Source organism: Sapajus apella, unplaced genomic scaffold (assembly GCF_009761245.1).
Source record: "Sapajus apella isolate SASKATOON/1434 unplaced genomic scaffold, GSC_monkey_1.0 scaffold3, whole genome shotgun sequence".
NCBI classification, from domain to species: Eukaryota; Metazoa; Chordata; class Mammalia; order Primates; family Cebidae; genus Sapajus; species Sapajus apella.
The window spans coordinates 58,793,878-58,811,047 of record NW_022436943.1 but is presented as its reverse complement, the minus strand read 5'-3'; positions in this window follow the sequence as shown (position 1 = coordinate 58,811,047).

The following is a 17,170-nucleotide window of genomic DNA, read 5'->3' as shown; positions in this document are numbered from 1 at the left end:
AAAAAAAAAAAAAAAAAAAAAAAAAAAAGAGGTTAAGCAACGTACACAAGACATATAGGAAACTAGCAAGTGGTGGATGAGGGTTGGCACCTGCTCCATTTGACTTTGAATGTCTCTTCCTTCCTCCACCCCTCCAGTTTGGTCTGCGATATCCTTCGAGTGAATACATTGCTAGAGGTTAAAAGTCATAGTGATCATCCAAATGCTTCTGTCTTTATAATCTCAAGGAGTAGAGGTGTGAATCCTGTTGGTTCAGTGGCTCACTGATTTGAACACAAGCCTGCAGAACTACCATCCCCCAGGTAATGGGGCAGAGCAGCCCTCCTTGGCTAAGGAAATTAAATGAATTTTCATCCATTCCCCTAAATTATTCTTTTCGCCTCTCAGGAGACTTAGCAATCAAAGAGACCAGGCGAAGAGAGGCAGTGGACTTGGAAAGGTCAATGATACTGAAAAGCACAGAATCTTCCTCCATTAATGCCCTAATTGTTTTTATCACCCAGTTTTCACTCAAACGTCAAACTTAATCTCTGCCTTCTTCCTCTCCCAGGTCACAGATGTTTAATATTTCTGACTAAGACATAATGAACCTTTTTATGTCACTGTAATATTTAGCCTCTTTAAAACATGATTAGCTGCATCCATTGTGCAACGCAGGGATGACTAGAAATATCAGAGATGGGATTCCATTAGGTGAATTTTATTACCCAGCCAAGCTGAATGGGAAATTAAGGCAGGTGGCAGAGGTCAGTGGTGATACACTACACTGCCAGAGTGACGTTGATTCTAAAGCTCTGGTCAAAGGTAAGTAGAGGTTTAGAGTTTTAAGAACTTTTAAAAGTTATTGGAAAGACTTTCTAATTTTGTCAAAGTCTGCTTCTCAAATGAACAATTTTTTAATGTTCTAGCTTACTAAAACTTTCTAAAAAATAACTTCTGTCTGTGTGTTTCTAAATCATGTTTCCTATTTTGACTGGCTCATTTGGCAAAAATACGCTCACAAGCCAATGAGTAGGTGATTGTTCATAAAACATCACTGAAAAATGTAAAGTGCACTTTTATGTGTTTGTGCAAACAACCATGAGGATGCACCTATTGCTTCTTTTCCTTTATTTCTCAAATCAGCTTGTGTTGTCCCACACACATGAGAAAACACACACTATCTTTCAAGCACCCCAACACACCTTGCAAGCAAGGACTGATTACACTGAGCTGAACATACTCTGAAGCTACTTGTGGAAATTTGTGAAATTTTCTACATTTGATTCCAGAGCTATCATATCAGTTTTTACCTTGGACTTCACCCTTGATATTTTGTCTCCCATTTTTTTACTCCACCGATGACTTTAAATTGAAGATATCCCATAAAAAAGAATTATGACAATATCTGACATTCATTGTGAATTACAAGTAACAGTAAAAGCTTCAAAAAATGAGGAGAGTAGCTATGGAGGGGGATAGGTGAAGCATTTTTGTAACTATCAATATATAAACACTTGTCTCTGCTTTCTGTCATTTGCCAAAATAATAATAATCACTAAATGCTAATGATACTATCAGAAGAACAAATATTGTAGACATGGCACCAATCTGGGCCCCACCATAGACAAAACAGACCATAATATTACTCCAAATCCAGCCAATTTCACTTCTTCAATATTTCCTTCAATTATTTTTTTAAGAAAAGTAGCCTTGCCTTGTTACCCAGGCTAGATGGCACTGACACAATCATAACTCACTGTAATCTCAAACTCTTTGACCCAAACAATCTTCCTGCCTCAGCCTACTAAGTATCTAGACTAAATGTACACACCACAGAGCCCTGATATTGAAACACAACATTTTTTTGTAGAGAAAGGGTCTCACCATGTTGACCAGGCTAATGTTGAGCTCCTGGCCTCAAGAAATCCTCCCACCTTTACTTCCAGAGTAACTAGGACTACAAGTGCAAGCCACCATGTCTGACTAATTTTCTTTTTTACTTTTCATAGAAACAGGGTCTCACTATGTTGTCCAGGCTGGTCTCAAGCTCCTGGGCTCAAGTAGTATTTTTAAAACTCTCAATTGGACTGTTTTTTTAGGTGCCTCTGAATAGCTCTCCCTACTTCCGTACTGACACCTAGTTCTTTAATTGGCTCATTGCCTTCAGCACAAGGTCCTCATGACAATCTAAACCCTCCATGATCTGGCCCTTTTCACGTTCTCTCATGCTTCCTAACAAGTGGGGAACCTCTTTCTGGCTCTGAATTTCTCCTGGTACACACACACAGACCTGAAGCCTGGAAGAATGCAGTCGCCGAGTTTTATTTGAAGGGAAATTGGGTCTTGGAAATACAGAACATTTTGGATTCCTGATGGCATGGTTTCTGAGAAACTAGCGAAAAGGATTTCCTCAAATGTGGACTGGGCTAGACGTTCATATTTCACTGTTTATTTTCTTCCATCATATATCGTAGTGAAATAGCTTATATATAGTAGATACGTGTGTGTGTGTGTGTATATATATATATATATGAAATTTATGTATTGATAGCTATATATTAATTTTGAACCATTTTATCTTACCAAATTATTTTACTTTTTTATTCATTTAGAGTTAATTGCCTTGAATTTTCAGGTACATAACCTTGTCATTTTTAATTAATGATTGTCCTCCTCATTTCAGCCTTTTGCACATATAATTTCCTTATCTCACCAACACAACTAGTTATAATGATAACTTATAAGAATGATAAATGTGAATCCTTGTCTTTCTCCTGAACTTAGTAGGAATATTTCCAGTATTTCCTTACTCACACTAAAACTGCCTTTGTGACAAAAGAGCTATTATTTACCAAGTTAGGAACATAATTGCAAATTCCCATTTTGTTAAACTGCTTTCAATCAAAAGCAAATATTCAATTTTGTCTGATGCCTATTTAGCATCTATGAAGATTCTCATAAGAGTGTTTTCCTCAGATATATAAATGTGATGATTTAAACATATTGTCTTGTAATGCAGCATTCTTGAATTATTAGAAAAAATGCCACAAATCATGCTGAGCTTTTTAAATGTGTTATTGAATTAATATTTTATATAGAACTTTGTACTATTATCACAAATGAGACTTCTTATAATTTCATTTCTGTGTGATTTTTTAATGTTTCGGAGTCAATGCTATGTACATGACATACAAAGAATTTGGAAGATTTCTTTTTTATTGGTACTATGGAGAAGTTTAAATAGCAATGAAACTATCCGTTCTTTCAATCTTTGGCAAAAATCCTTTATGAAACCATCTAGATTTGATGTTTTATTTGTGGAAGAGGTTGCCCTTTGACAATTTTCTCTCTTCTTTCATGTAAATTGTCCTGTTTAGATTGCTTTTCATGTCTTCTAAATCAGCTTGGGGAATATGTGTTTCTCTGGAACAATGGCACTTCATTTAAGTTTTATATTTGCACAGATTTAAGCAGCATATTCTTTTGTGATTCTAATTTCTTCTCTTTGTGTTGTTATTCTTCTCCCTTTAAAGATATTGTGTATTTCCACATAATCCCACCACTTTTTCTCTCAGTATATTTGTTTCCAACAATCATTCTTTTTTCTATCAGTTTTTCTCTTTTCACAATTTCCAAATCATCATTTTTCTGCTTTTGTCTTTACTATTTTTTTCTTCTGCTTTCCTCTAGCTTTGCCATTGTTGTTGTTGCTATTATCTCTTTCTAATTTCTTGTTTTTATGTTTAATTTATAAATCTTCATATATTTTTGTTTGTTGAGGTATGTATTGAAGACTATGAATTTTCTTCTGACTGCTATTTTCACGGTAACCCATGAGGTCTGATATGCAGTGTTTTCATTAGCAGCATTTTGCAGATATCCTCTACTTAGATTTTTTTTGAACCTATAGTTACTTGAGACATATATTTTTACCTTCTAAGAGCTCAATATTTTTTCTGATTTTGTTCATGCCTAGATGTATGTAATTGTTATCAAACACATCTGTATTTGTAATTTGTTGACATTTCCTTTGAGACTAGTATTTGCTAAATTTTAGTGACCTTTTCATGAAACATTTAAAATTTTTCAGCATATAAAGTTTAATATATCAATGAGAACTGCCTCGTTGTTTTGTCTGGCTTTTCCGTAATCTTGTATCTTTTCTCCTCTCGACTTTCTGTTGTTGATATTTCCTGCTACTGGTGTGTTTCTGTTTTTCCCTATGTCTCTTGCGTGTTTGGCTTTATGAAGGTGAATGGTGTTGTGCTGTATTATGTGATGCAGAGGTGTTCCTGATTCTCATTGTCAAAGTCATCCTTTACATTTATTTAGTGCCTTCTTTGCCCCCTGTAATGATTTTTACCATGAAGTCTACATTCTCTTATATCAATATTGCATCCTCTGCTTTCTTTTTGTTTGGATTTCCTGGTACACTTATTTGTAACCTTCTAAATCACCATTATTTATTAGTTAATTAACTCAACCGTTATGCACATAGCTTTTCAAGTAGGCAATGTACTGATACACAAAGCAGCCAGAGTCTCTGACGAAATTATAAAAGGCCATGGCATTTGATATCAGACAAACCTGAATTCAAATTCCAGCCCCAGTTTAGTGTCACTCTGCAATGTCTAAACTAAAAATAGGTACAAGGTGCAGAGTAGCACAGAGGAGGAACTAGTTAAACACCAGGATGGCTTCCTGTAGGAAGCAGCTTAGAAACTTCCACAAAAACTTTCTTCCTAATCTGAATCACTTTCCTCTCCAAGGCTCCCACGGTGTCTTCTTTATTCTAAAACAACTCCTCCTAGTCCACTGTGTAGTACAGATGCACAGCAGGCACACCTATTTCTGGTTTGACTCTCCTATGTGGGTTTCATCACTATGCCTAGCACAGTTTACTGAGTGAAGTAAGTTGCATTCTGAGTAAGATCAGCATTTATTTCATTAGAAATTGGCAAATCACAGCACAAGTGAAAAAAGAAGTACATCACATTTTCAGAGCCTAAGTGTTGATTGGTTAGAGTCAGTACCATGCACGCGCATACCTGGGAAAGAGACAGGAGCCCTGCAATGTCTAGGTGTTCTGGCCCTCGCTACATTTTAGTTATATTCTGCCTACTTTGGGGGACTTTATGCGTAAAAAAACATTTGATAGTTAGGACACTGAGATCTTTCCAGGGATATCATAATTTTTCTTCTTATCATGGCTTAAATTCTCTCTAGAATCAGCATGTAGGAGGGACTACGTTTTCATTTCCCTCTACTCTTTGGACATAGCAAAAATTAAAATAAAATAAATCAATTATTGATTGAGCTTTTGCTCTGTTACAGATATTTTATAAGTATTACCTCAATCTTTGTAATAACATTATGAAGTCAGTACTAGTATTATACTTGCTTTACAAAGTACTTACTCTTCCCTTCCCTGATTCCTTTTAAATTTCACTATTTTTTCAATCAGTTATGTCTTAGACCATTTTATACTGCTATAACAGAATACCACAGATTGGGTAATCTATAATAAACAGAAATTTATTGGCTCACAGTTCTAAAGCCTGAGAAGCCCAAGGTCAAGCTATGATGAATAAAGAACAGCTCCCCAGGAGTGGGGCTGAGTGCCAACCCAGGAACAGGCAACATGCATCCCAGTGAATTCCGGAACTGCTGTGGTCCAGTGATGCCTGTGTACCTCTAGGTTTCCCCTTTTTTGAATGAGAATATTGGTGGCAATTATCTTATACCTCCTCAGCTATCAATTGTTGATATGTGTGTGTGCTACAAGGTGGGGTAGATAACCTATCTCTAGTTCATAGGTCTTCAGACAGAAAGGAGCAGTACCCAAAAACAGGTGATCAAGGAATGGAACCTGAGAAGCTTCATCTGCACTTGGACCTGACGAGATGACAAAACCCCAGACGTTGAGCCACTATAACGGGGTGAGACTATAGGAAAAGAGCGAATACATTTTCACACCAGAAAGATTTGAGTTATTGTGACCAGAGGGAGATCTGTAACACCGTGCTAAGCAAAGAGCCACCTATTCCAGCCATCCACCCTATGCTGTTCAAGGTACCAACTGAAATTTTTATGTCATTGTCTATTTCTTTCTTTAAAATCAGGAGTTCAATTCTACCATCCTCATTATGGGATGAGGCTGGAAGAATGAGAGTAAGGGAAGTGGACTAGCTATTTTCACTACAACAGCATTATTAGTATTTACTACATGCCAAGCTAAATACTTAGGTTTTTAATCTTGTTTAATCCTTAAACAACAAATACTTGAAGTAGTTCATATTACTATCTGCAGGTTTAATATGAGGAAACTGAAGCACAGAGTGGTTAGTTAACTGGCCCAATGTTATATAGCCAGTAAAGCTGGACCTCTGGATTGGGCTTGTCTGACACCAAATCCCCATACCATTCACCACAGTACTCTAATATCACGTAGCTTTGTTCCCGGGTCATGAAGATTTATACTAATATCATTCTACAAATTATAAATACCTTGTTATAATTATTATTTTATTTCATCTTGACAAAAACTAGCTGTAAGCTTAGGCTCCGTTTTCCCATTTTCTAGAAGAGGCAATGAAAACAGAGGTATAAAGAAGCTGGTGGAAAAAGAGAGTAAAGAACCATTTATTGGGCATCCATGTGTGAGGCACGGTGTGTAATCACAAAAAAAAAAAAAAAAAAAAAGCCTCATCCCATAAAATCATGGGAAACCAAGTGAAAAAATATTATGGCTGCCGTTTTATAAAGGAAGGGACTGACATCAGAGAAATTATGTCATTTGATCAAGGTCCTCTAGCCAGGAATTAAGGGGCAGAAACAGAAAGCCAATCCTCATCTGTCTCATTTCAAGGCCTCTATGCCAAGAAAATGTCTTGGATATTAAGAAAGGAAGGGGAAGACAAAGCCTCATGGTGCCAATCACCTGGCAGCATCCTCTCACACCTGACCCCTCTCCTCCTCCCCCAGGCCAGCTGCTTGGTCTGCATTCCTCCTTCCCTCCCATGCAGCTATCCTGCCCAGCTCACCACTTCCCACCGGTATGACTGCACCACACTCCATATAAACAGCCAGAGATTTAATTTATCATCTGAACAAAGGGGTCAGTAATCTATAGCCCACCATATTTAGATGGGATTAGGAAGCAATAATGGTTGTGGTTCTGATAATTCCTGTGTAACAAGCCTCTCTAAAACAGTGGCTTAAAGCAATGATGAGTTATATGTTACGGGGACTAATCAATTGATTGTGTGGTTCTTGTTGTCTCATTGGCTCATGTGTGTGGCTGCAGCCAGCTGTGGATTCGCTAGGGCTGTACAAACGAAGCAGGAAGGGGCAGCTGGGGCAGCTGCAATCCCTGGGTCTCTCTCCATTTGGTCTTTCATTCTAACTTCTTGCCACTTCGAGGTCTCAAAGAAGAGCCCCAGAAGGGCAAGATAGATATCACGAGGCCTTATGGGTGGATGCTCTGGAACTTGCTCCGCATCCCTTCTACTGCACTCTGTTGGTCAAAGCAAGTTACAAGGTCAGGCCAGATTCAAAGGAGTGAAGATATTGACTCACTTCTGGGTGGGAGGACGGTCGAAAATCACATTGGAAAGGGGCGTGCCTACTGGATGGGAGCAATTTGAGGCCCCTCCATAACCTTCTACACGTGTGAACTTAAAAATAAGAATATAACTTATTTTTAATTCTTACTTTCAAATGGAAGGGATGATGAGCCTCACTGGTTTTCCCAGTGTTTGATGAAGCTCATTATCCTAAACAATCTAGGCTCAATCTGTCTGCCAGGAAATGGGAAGAGCTGCAGAAGTGCCTTGGGGGAGACACTGCAGGACTTGACCTCACTTGGCTTAAGAACTTTACCATTTTCTGAAGGAAAAGTGTCCTGGGTTTTAACGAAAGAGCTCAGGTCTGTGTTGATGCCAGGGCTGCCCATGCTGCAGGCCCCTTGCCCTGGAACTTCACTCATGCACACTTTTGGCTTCCCCTGTTCCTTATCAATGCAATTCTTTGAACATCAGAACCAGGAGATTATAGGAGATGCAATCTTAAATTCAGAACACAATGGATATTTATACTTAATATTTCTACGTTAGTATGTGGCTTTTAGTTATGAGTTTTAACTCCTTACTTCCCATTACTGATGGCTTCTCCTGTCTCCTGAAGTATTTTTGTCTTGCTTATTATTATTTTTTTTTTTTGAGACAGAGTCTCTCTCCATTGCCAGGTGCCAGGCTGGAGTGCAGTGGCATGATCTCGGCTCACTGCAACCTCCGCCTCCTGGGTTGAAGCAATTCTCCTGCCTCAGCCTCCTGAGTAGCTGGAACTACAGGCATATGCCACCACGCCCAGCTAATTTTTGTATTTGTAGTAGAGACGGGGTTTCACCCTGTTGGCCAGGATGGTCTCGATCTCTTGACTTAGTGATCTGCCTGCCTCGGCCTCCCAAAGTGCTGGGATTATAGGCGTGAGCCACCGCGCCCAGCCTATCTTGCTCATTTTACTCTTACTCCTCACCACCAGCGTTTGTGGTTCAGAAACTGTCTTTGTCCGTTGTCTAGTGTTTCTTTGTGATATGCTACTCTTCATATCCTGTAAGCTACTGTTCTTGGGGGTGTGAGCCACCCTACCTGGTTGTGGATTTTGGGGAACAGCCAAGTCAACCACTAGTATGAGTAAATTCTGATGTGTTTATGGAGAGGGCAGGGATGATGACCAGGGCACAGAGCTCAGGTGCCACAGAGCATCAGGGCCACCCTCCATGCCACCTCCCTCCTGAGGTTGCATCTTTACAGCTTTCTGGAGAAGCTGCACAGCCCTGGATTCCTGGAGGGAGAGACACAGGGGCTGGAGGCCCAAGTACAGTGGGTTTAGGTGGAGCTCTCCCGTCTCCATCTGCTCCTCACCTAGGAAAGGCTTTTGTGCTGCTATGACATGAAGTCATGGACAGTGGCTCTCGTGACTTGCACTACTGCCCTTGATTCCTGCCATGAAGAGACAGGCAACGCTTGTCCCAAGGCACTGCCATTTAGAGTTAAATTATTGCTAGATGTGGGAATTCATTCAGGGTAGTAGCGAAAATATTAAAGGAAAAATAGTAGAGAAAGTTATAAGACTAAGGTCTCAGACCCTTTTGGAAGGGCTAAGGGTTTTTTCATAGTTTCAGTAGATGTTTTGGTTGAAGGCAGCCTAAATCCCCCTTACATTTAGTTAATAAGTGAAGCAAATTGCTAGGATATGTAGGGGAGTTTACCTAACTAACCTATTTACTCATGTGGTCTTAAAACTAACCTTTGAGCCAGATGGCCTTCTCGGAGGGGGGTTGACCAGGGATATTATCCATTAATGGTGCTTGCTTTGGGCATTGGAACCTGTGCTTTAATCTTCAGCCTCTAGTGGTGTTGACTCAAGCTTTGTCAATTCAACTTTACTAACTAAATGCAAGTCTCTCTGGCTGATGGGGACTGGCAGTTGGAACTGTTTACAGTACTGTGCAGGGAGTCTGCAAGCAGACATGGACCCTTAGCCAAACCAGCAAAGCATATTTCTGTGTCAGTGTACCTTAGTCATCCATCATTGAGTCAGGGTCTGCAGGCAGACCCCTGAAGTTGGGGACCCTGACAGCTAGCCATCCTGGTATAGGAAGAGCTTCCAGAAGTCTCTACCCTCCCTGTGTGCCAACTCACCCTGCACCCCAGAGACATGAAGATGCAGAGTCGTCATCATATAAATCTGTCCTTTAGTGCAGCAGTCCTCAAACTTTTTGGCACCAGGGACCAGTTTTGTGGAAGACAATATTTTTCAAAGCAGGATGATGGGGGGATGGTTTTGGAATGAAACTGTTCCACCTCAGGTCATCAGACATTAGATTCTCATAAGGAGCATGCAACCTAGATCCTTTGCATGAACAATTCACAATAGGGTTTGTGCTTCTATGGGAATCTAATGGTGCCACTGATCTGACAGAGGGCAGAGCTCAGACAGTAATGTTAACTCACCCACCACTCACCTCCTGCTGTGTGGCCCAGTTCCTAACTGGGGTTTGTGATCCCCACTTTAGTGCTCTGAACTAGCCATATGTGGATAGCAGAAGAGGAGTGAGATCTGAAATGTACATTGCCAGAAACCAGTTCATGGAAAATTCTTCCAGTCATCAACTGTGTACAATTATGTTTGGTTTGCATTGATTTCCAGTCAAAACAGAAGTTCTCTCCCGTCAGTAACATGCTCAAAACTCAGCAGGTACGATTATAAATGCACTCTTCATGTTTTTCTTTAATGATGTAAATTGCACAAAATAGAATTTATCAGATCCTGTGAGTGTAAATTTGCGGCAGAGTAGAATAAAGAAAATATGTCTATGTGAGAAGTTACATGTTCTCTACATCCCAGCCTATTGGTTTGCATCTAGCATATCCAATGCGTTTTGTCCTGAGGAAGTCTACTCGTTCCAGATGAAAGACAACACAAAATTGTCAGCAACACAGCAAAACAGCCTGAAGAAACAATTGACAATTTCCTACACATTTATCAGGAAGTCAATACATGTGGAGTAAGAAAAATTGGATTACACAATTAAGTAGCACAATACAAAGTACAGCAGTCCCCGTCTTCTCTATTGGGGATTATGTTCTAAGGCCCCCTGCAGAGGCCCGAAGCCAAACCCCATGTATACTACACTTTTGCCTATACATACATACTTAGAATAAGGTTTAATTCACAAATTAAGGACAGGCAGAGATGAACAACAATAACTAATAGAACAATTATAACAATATTCTGCAATAAAAGTAAAATAAGAGTTACTTGAACACAAGCACTGTGAGACTGCAGCAGTCAATCTGATAGCCAAGACTGCTGCTAAGCGGCTAATGGGCAGGTAGCATCTACATCATAGATATGCTGGACAAAGGGGTGAATCATGTCCCAAGTGGGAAAGAGCTGGAGAGTGTGAGATTTTATGATGTTACTCAGAACAGCAAGTAATTTAAAACTTATGAATTATTTATTTATGGAATTTTCCATTTAATATTTTCAGACTGTGGTTGACTGAAACCACAGAAAGCAAAACATGGATAAAGTGGGGTCTAGTGTAGGGGCAATGTTTCAAAGCATTTCAGTTGCTCTTATGCATGCCTTACTTTCAGATGAACTGTATAAATTTTCAGAGTTACTGATCACCTCAAAATTTTAATTTGATGTGAAGGAAGCATCTTAGGAGAAGCTAAAAAAAATGCATCAATGAACAAAGACTGGAAGAATCTTCAGGATGTCAAAAACTCATAAAACTCCAATGGCTAAAGTCATAGAAAGAGAAGGAAACAAAACATACTAGGCCAAAAAATAAAGATAAAATGACAACCGATGGGATAATAAAGATTGTGAAAATCAGGACAGATTTTCACAAACAGAAACAGAAACCAAAAGCGGAAGACACATGAAAGTAAGAGCAAAGTAAAACACAATTTGTACAATCAACAGAACTGGCCCTAGGGTCAACAGCAGCTTCACTTTGAAGAATTCATCAATTTGAAGAAGTTCCGTGATCTTTTGTGATGACCTGTTACAATGAACAGTATTTTCATTTATATCTGTTCCACTAAAAACCACTGCTTTTTCCAATATTGCAATCACAGTAATGTTTACAAAGAATCAAACAGAACATAAGAAGGACTCAAGGTGCTTCTGAAACAGATGTTTAAAAGTAATGATAATGGCCAAACTGCCGAGATCACGGTTGGCCTCTCTGAAGACTAAGGGCTTGGTGCTGTTTTGGTTGTAAACTGTTTCATTAAGTGATACCTCCAATGAACCAGACACCAAATACTACTCCATTATTATAGATTCTGCATTGGATATAACAAACACTGATCTGTGGAAAATATTGTGTGCTACTCCTGGGAAAACCCTATGAGAAACTTTTAACTGTTTGCTGACAACTATTTATCTATGACTTTATTCAACGAGTGAAACATTTGGACTACTGCTGTTGCCTGCTCTTGAATGTCATTCATGGACAGCCACACAAAAACACTGCTATTCCAGAGAACAAAGGGCCCCACGTGTTCTTTAAAAATATTTGTAAATGGCACAGTGTGTAATCCTGCAGTAGTAAAAGCTGCATCCGCAGTGCTGAAGTTGTTGATGACTTTGGTATTTCGCTACATTAAATGTTTTATTTTCAGGTTTGAATTGTAGATGTGTCATTATCTGTACATCACACAAGACAACTTGGATCTTTCTTTAAAGCTTTTAGGAGTGATAAAATGCCTTGGCCATTATGAAACTATTTAAGACTTGCATGTGGGGCTAAAAATGTTTGAAGGATATTGATACATTTTTTTAAAGCTCAGAGGAGAAACCTGAGCACAAACAAAATGTAAAAAAAAAAAAAATTATTCAAAGTGTTGATAAAGCTTCAATATACCATTTAAATTATAATTTGAGAAGGTATTCTGGAATGTTTCCATAAAACAAATAAGAAATTACAGGTCCCTGAATTGGATGTGTGTGAAGGCTACATTATTTTATTATCTTTAAATTTATACATTAAGGAGATGAGAAGAAATTCAATTAAAAATTAATGGAAACAAAATTAAAATATGAGTGAAAAAAAGCAATAGAAATTATCCTGACATTTAGAAGCAAATTATAACAAATCCAATATTCAGATCACACTAAATGTGGTAATTCATTAAAAGGAAGAGTGATTCTCCTCACAGAAATAATGCATAGGTTCTCATATTGTCCATAAAGGAGTGAATCATGTGAACATTTTGGAAAGATATTCAAATTTCTGGCAGATTTGAAACAAAATGCTGACATCAATGGAGGTCTTGTAAAACTCAAAATACATTTCCACAAGAGAACATTATTGACAAGCAAGTAATGAGCATCAGTAATTCAAAGCTGATTTAATATTTTGTCATTATACGAGAAAACTTAAATCTGATAGTTCATATACATAAAAAATATGATAGTGTTTTCCCCAAGTTGATAAAATTTTGCATAACATAATCAACAATGCCTTGGGGTCCTGAAAATAACTTTCCTTATCTATCAGTCAAAGCTAGTTTAATCCACCATGCTAGAAAAAAGACTGACTCCACTCTCTCTTCTCTCACCAGAAATTATTATAAACTTGACATGTGGCAAGGCAACAGATGAGAATGCACCTAACACCTTAGGGAAAACATGTCATAGAGGGGTGCCTGAAAGTTAATTTTTAAAAATTAAGCTATTTTTCCAGATTTGGTGAGATTATTTTGGATTTTGTAGATTTTTTTTTTTAATGGAGTCTTGCTGTGTCACCCAGGCTGGAGTGCAAAGGTGCAATCTTGGCTCAGCACAATATCCATCTCCTGGGTTCAAGCAATTCTCCTGCCTCAGCCTCTTAAGTAGCTGGGATTACAGATGCATGCCACTGCGCATGTCTAATTTTAGCATTTTTAATAGAGACGGGTTTTGACCATGTTGGCCAGGCTAGCCTTGAACTCCTGACTTTATGATCCACCCGCCTCAGCCTCCCAAAGTGCTGGGATTACAGGGGTGAGACACTGCACCTGGCCATAGATTTTCAATTTATAGAATTTGTTATTTCTTTTCTCATCCTAAACAAATATTCATTTTAAATTGAATTTTCTCTTCACAGTTCTGTGTAATTTTTCTAAAAGACACCCACCATAATTGCAGAATTTTCAGCCCCTGCACGCTTTGGACCTGCCACCAGACAAGGCAATGAAGAGAGAGGCAATAAGAGCCTGCTCCCATGTCACCTCCCCAAAGATGCCCTCCTTGACCACCTGAAATCCCACACAATCCTCACTGTCCCTGCCCCCCCCCCACCCCATCTTGTTTTCTGTTTTTTCCTTGCACTTAGCACCATTTAAAACAACGTTCTGCTTGTTTGATGACTTGGCCATCATTTTTCTCTGTGACTGGAAGGGTAGCTCCATGACAGTAGAGACATTTTCTTTCTCAGGACTGTATCCCCTGTGAGATACACTTTAGGCATTTAATATATATTTGCAGAATCAGAGATTGCAAGACAGAGATTGCAAGATCTAAGCAGATTTGGGCTTATGTAAATGCACACACATGAGCCTAATGAGCCATACGGGTAAAAGGAAAAACATCAGTTCAGGTTCTAGTTCCTCCCCTTACCTACTTAGCCACCTTTACCAAGACTCTGCACTTCCAAGTTTCACTTTCTTCACTGGAAATGAGGAATAACAGTGATACTCTCCTTATCTATTCATGGACACTGTCTCAGCAAACCTGTAAGAATGTAAAATCCTGACAGATTATCAAGTCTAGTAGTGCCAAGAGAATGACACAGTCTATAAGACTGAGCCTTCTAAGGGGGGAGGAAGTATTGGACTTTGGCGTCACTCTGGGTTTTGCAGAGATTGGAGACCTGGGGCCCCCCACTTTTCACTCTTTTCCCTAGTGACATTGGACTTCTTCAGTGCTTCACTTTAAGTCTGCTATTTCCTCTGCCTGGAATTTCCACAAACCTGCTTCCCCCACAGCAGCAGTTCCCAACCTTTTTGGCACCAGGGACCAGTTTCCTGGGAGACAATTTTCCACGGATGGTGGATGGTGGTGGGGGATAGTTTGGGGATGAAACTATTCCACCTCAGATCATCAGGAATTAGATTTTCATAAGGACTGCTCAACCTAGACCACTCAAGTGCACAGTTCACAATAGGGTCCACACTCCTATGAGAAATTAGTGCCGCCGCTGATCTGACAGGAGGTGCTGATCGTGACAGTGCTCCTGCTATGTAGCCTGGCTCCTAACAGGCCACAGACTGGTATGGGCCCACAGCCTAGGGGTTGGGGAGTGGGATTGGGGACCCCTGCCCCACACCATGCACCCCCCCACATATACTCACCATTGGCTCTGAACATAAGAAGCCAAGAAGCACAGCCCAAATTTTTGTTCTCTTGAACCAAATGCCTACTTGATACCCCACTTCTGTCCTGAAGATCATACTCTCAAAGCCTCGTCCGCCTTTCAATTGTGGCTTCATCTCACATAGCTGTTTGTGCCCATGTTCTCCCAGGCCCTCTCCTCCCACTTTTGGCCTCCCTCATGCCTTCAGCAATACCCCAGAGGATCTTGTTTGTGTTGGTGACTAGATACCTGAGGGGTCAATGGGTGGAGAAGGAGAATGGTTGTCTCTCATGGAACAGCTGGAAGTCGGCCTTGAGAGACACAATTCGTGTACTATGGCAGCTCCCCTGATTGATATTTCTGGGGTCATACCAATCCCTTCTGTGCTTTCTGTGTTACAAGATTATTCAAGTTCATCAGTCGTTTCATAACATATCAGCAACTTTAAGAGCAATGATAATAGTATTTTATACATAAATACAACCGTTTATTTTAAGACTTGAGGAGACCATCAGTGAAGATATGCATTTTGGGTAAAAATGTTGAGTCATTATTTAAACTTTAATACATTACAGAATGCCTCTTCCACCACTCCACCATTCAGAATCTCTCTCCTTCCCCAATAATTTGTAATCACTGGCCTATGTATGTTATGACAAAAACTTGTTATGGATCAATGAGAAAACAGAGAAAATTAATAAGAAATTGGAGCTAATTAAGAAGAAAATATAATGATAAACTATGTTTCTAATGCAAGGATTTTCAGGGAATACCACATCGCTGGAATGATACCAAGCTTCTTATCCCATCATTGAGAACTTGGAGATTCGGGCAAGATCAGAACTGCTCAGCTAAGCCCAACTCCAGTTGCTGACCTATAGAATTATAAGCAAACAAAATGTTTATTTACATCTTTATATTATGGAATGGCTTGTTACATGGCAAAGGCCAATACCCTTACAAAGCTATTTAAAAGTCAACTATCAAGAAACAGCCGTAATTGTTAGAAAGTTCCGCTTTCTCTCAGTCCTCAACATAACCCCGAGTCATCTAGCTGTTTTGAATACAATATCCCTTTCCATTTTAATAGTAAATCCAAATATTAAAAATTTCTGACCGAGCTCGGTGACTCACACCTGTAATCCCTGCATTCTGAGAAGCTAAGGCTGGTGGATCACCTGAGGTCAAGAGTTTGAGAACATCTGGCCAACATGGTGAAACCCTGTCTCTACTAAAAGTACAAAAAATTAGCTGGACATGTTGGTGGGTGCCTGTAATCTCAGCTACTCAGGAGGCTGAGGCAGGAGAACCACTTGAATCCGGAAGGTGGAGGTTGCAGTGGGCCAAGATTGCACCACTGCACTCCAGCATGGGCAACAAGATTGAAACTCTGTCTCAAAAAAAAAAAAAACTTCTGCTGATGTTGCCCACTTTACAATTACTTTTGCCACCAAGGTAGGTAGTTATTCTCTCTCTTACATGCCTCTAGTGTACGTCAGAACTAAACTGTCATATGGTTTTATTCATCTTAGTATCTTTAGTACCTAGCACAGTGGAGAGCATGCAAAGGCACATGCATGGATGTTTTCCAGGTGAATGAACAGCACAGTCGTGAATGAAATGTGCTTTAAACTAAGAAAGCCCTCATTTCGAATCCCAGCTCTGTTACTTACTAGCTATGAGACTTGACTAGCTGTAACTTGGCTGTGTGGAACAAAAAACCTAAATTGTGCAGTAAATGAGATAATGGTAATTTTCTCTCACTAAAACAAGTCTAGGGTAGGCAATCCAGGGCTCTGCTGGTGCCTCCATGGTAGTAAAGGGCTCAGACTTTTCTATCATTCTGCTCCATTACTCTTTGCCCATGATTTCCACTCTGAAGCTCACCTCCTAGACTAAGACGTCTGGAGATACTCCATCTATCACATCCTTGTCCAGGCAAGAAGGTGAAAGTAGAGAACATGAAAAAGATGTTTCTCTGAGGCAAGTTATCTCCTTTCACAGAGCCTCTCCCCTTATAAATCTCAGCCATTTTTTTTTTAATTGTACTTTAAGTTCTGGGGTAAAGGTGCAGATCATGCAGGATTATTGCATAGGTACACACACGCCATGGTGGTTTGCTACATCAGGCATTTCTTCCAATGTTATCCCTCCCTAACCTCCCCACCCCTGCTATCCCTCTCCTAGTCCCCAACTCCCTAATAGACCCCAGTGTGTGATGTTCCCCTCCCTGTGTCCATGTGTTCTCATTGTTCAACACCCCCCTATGAG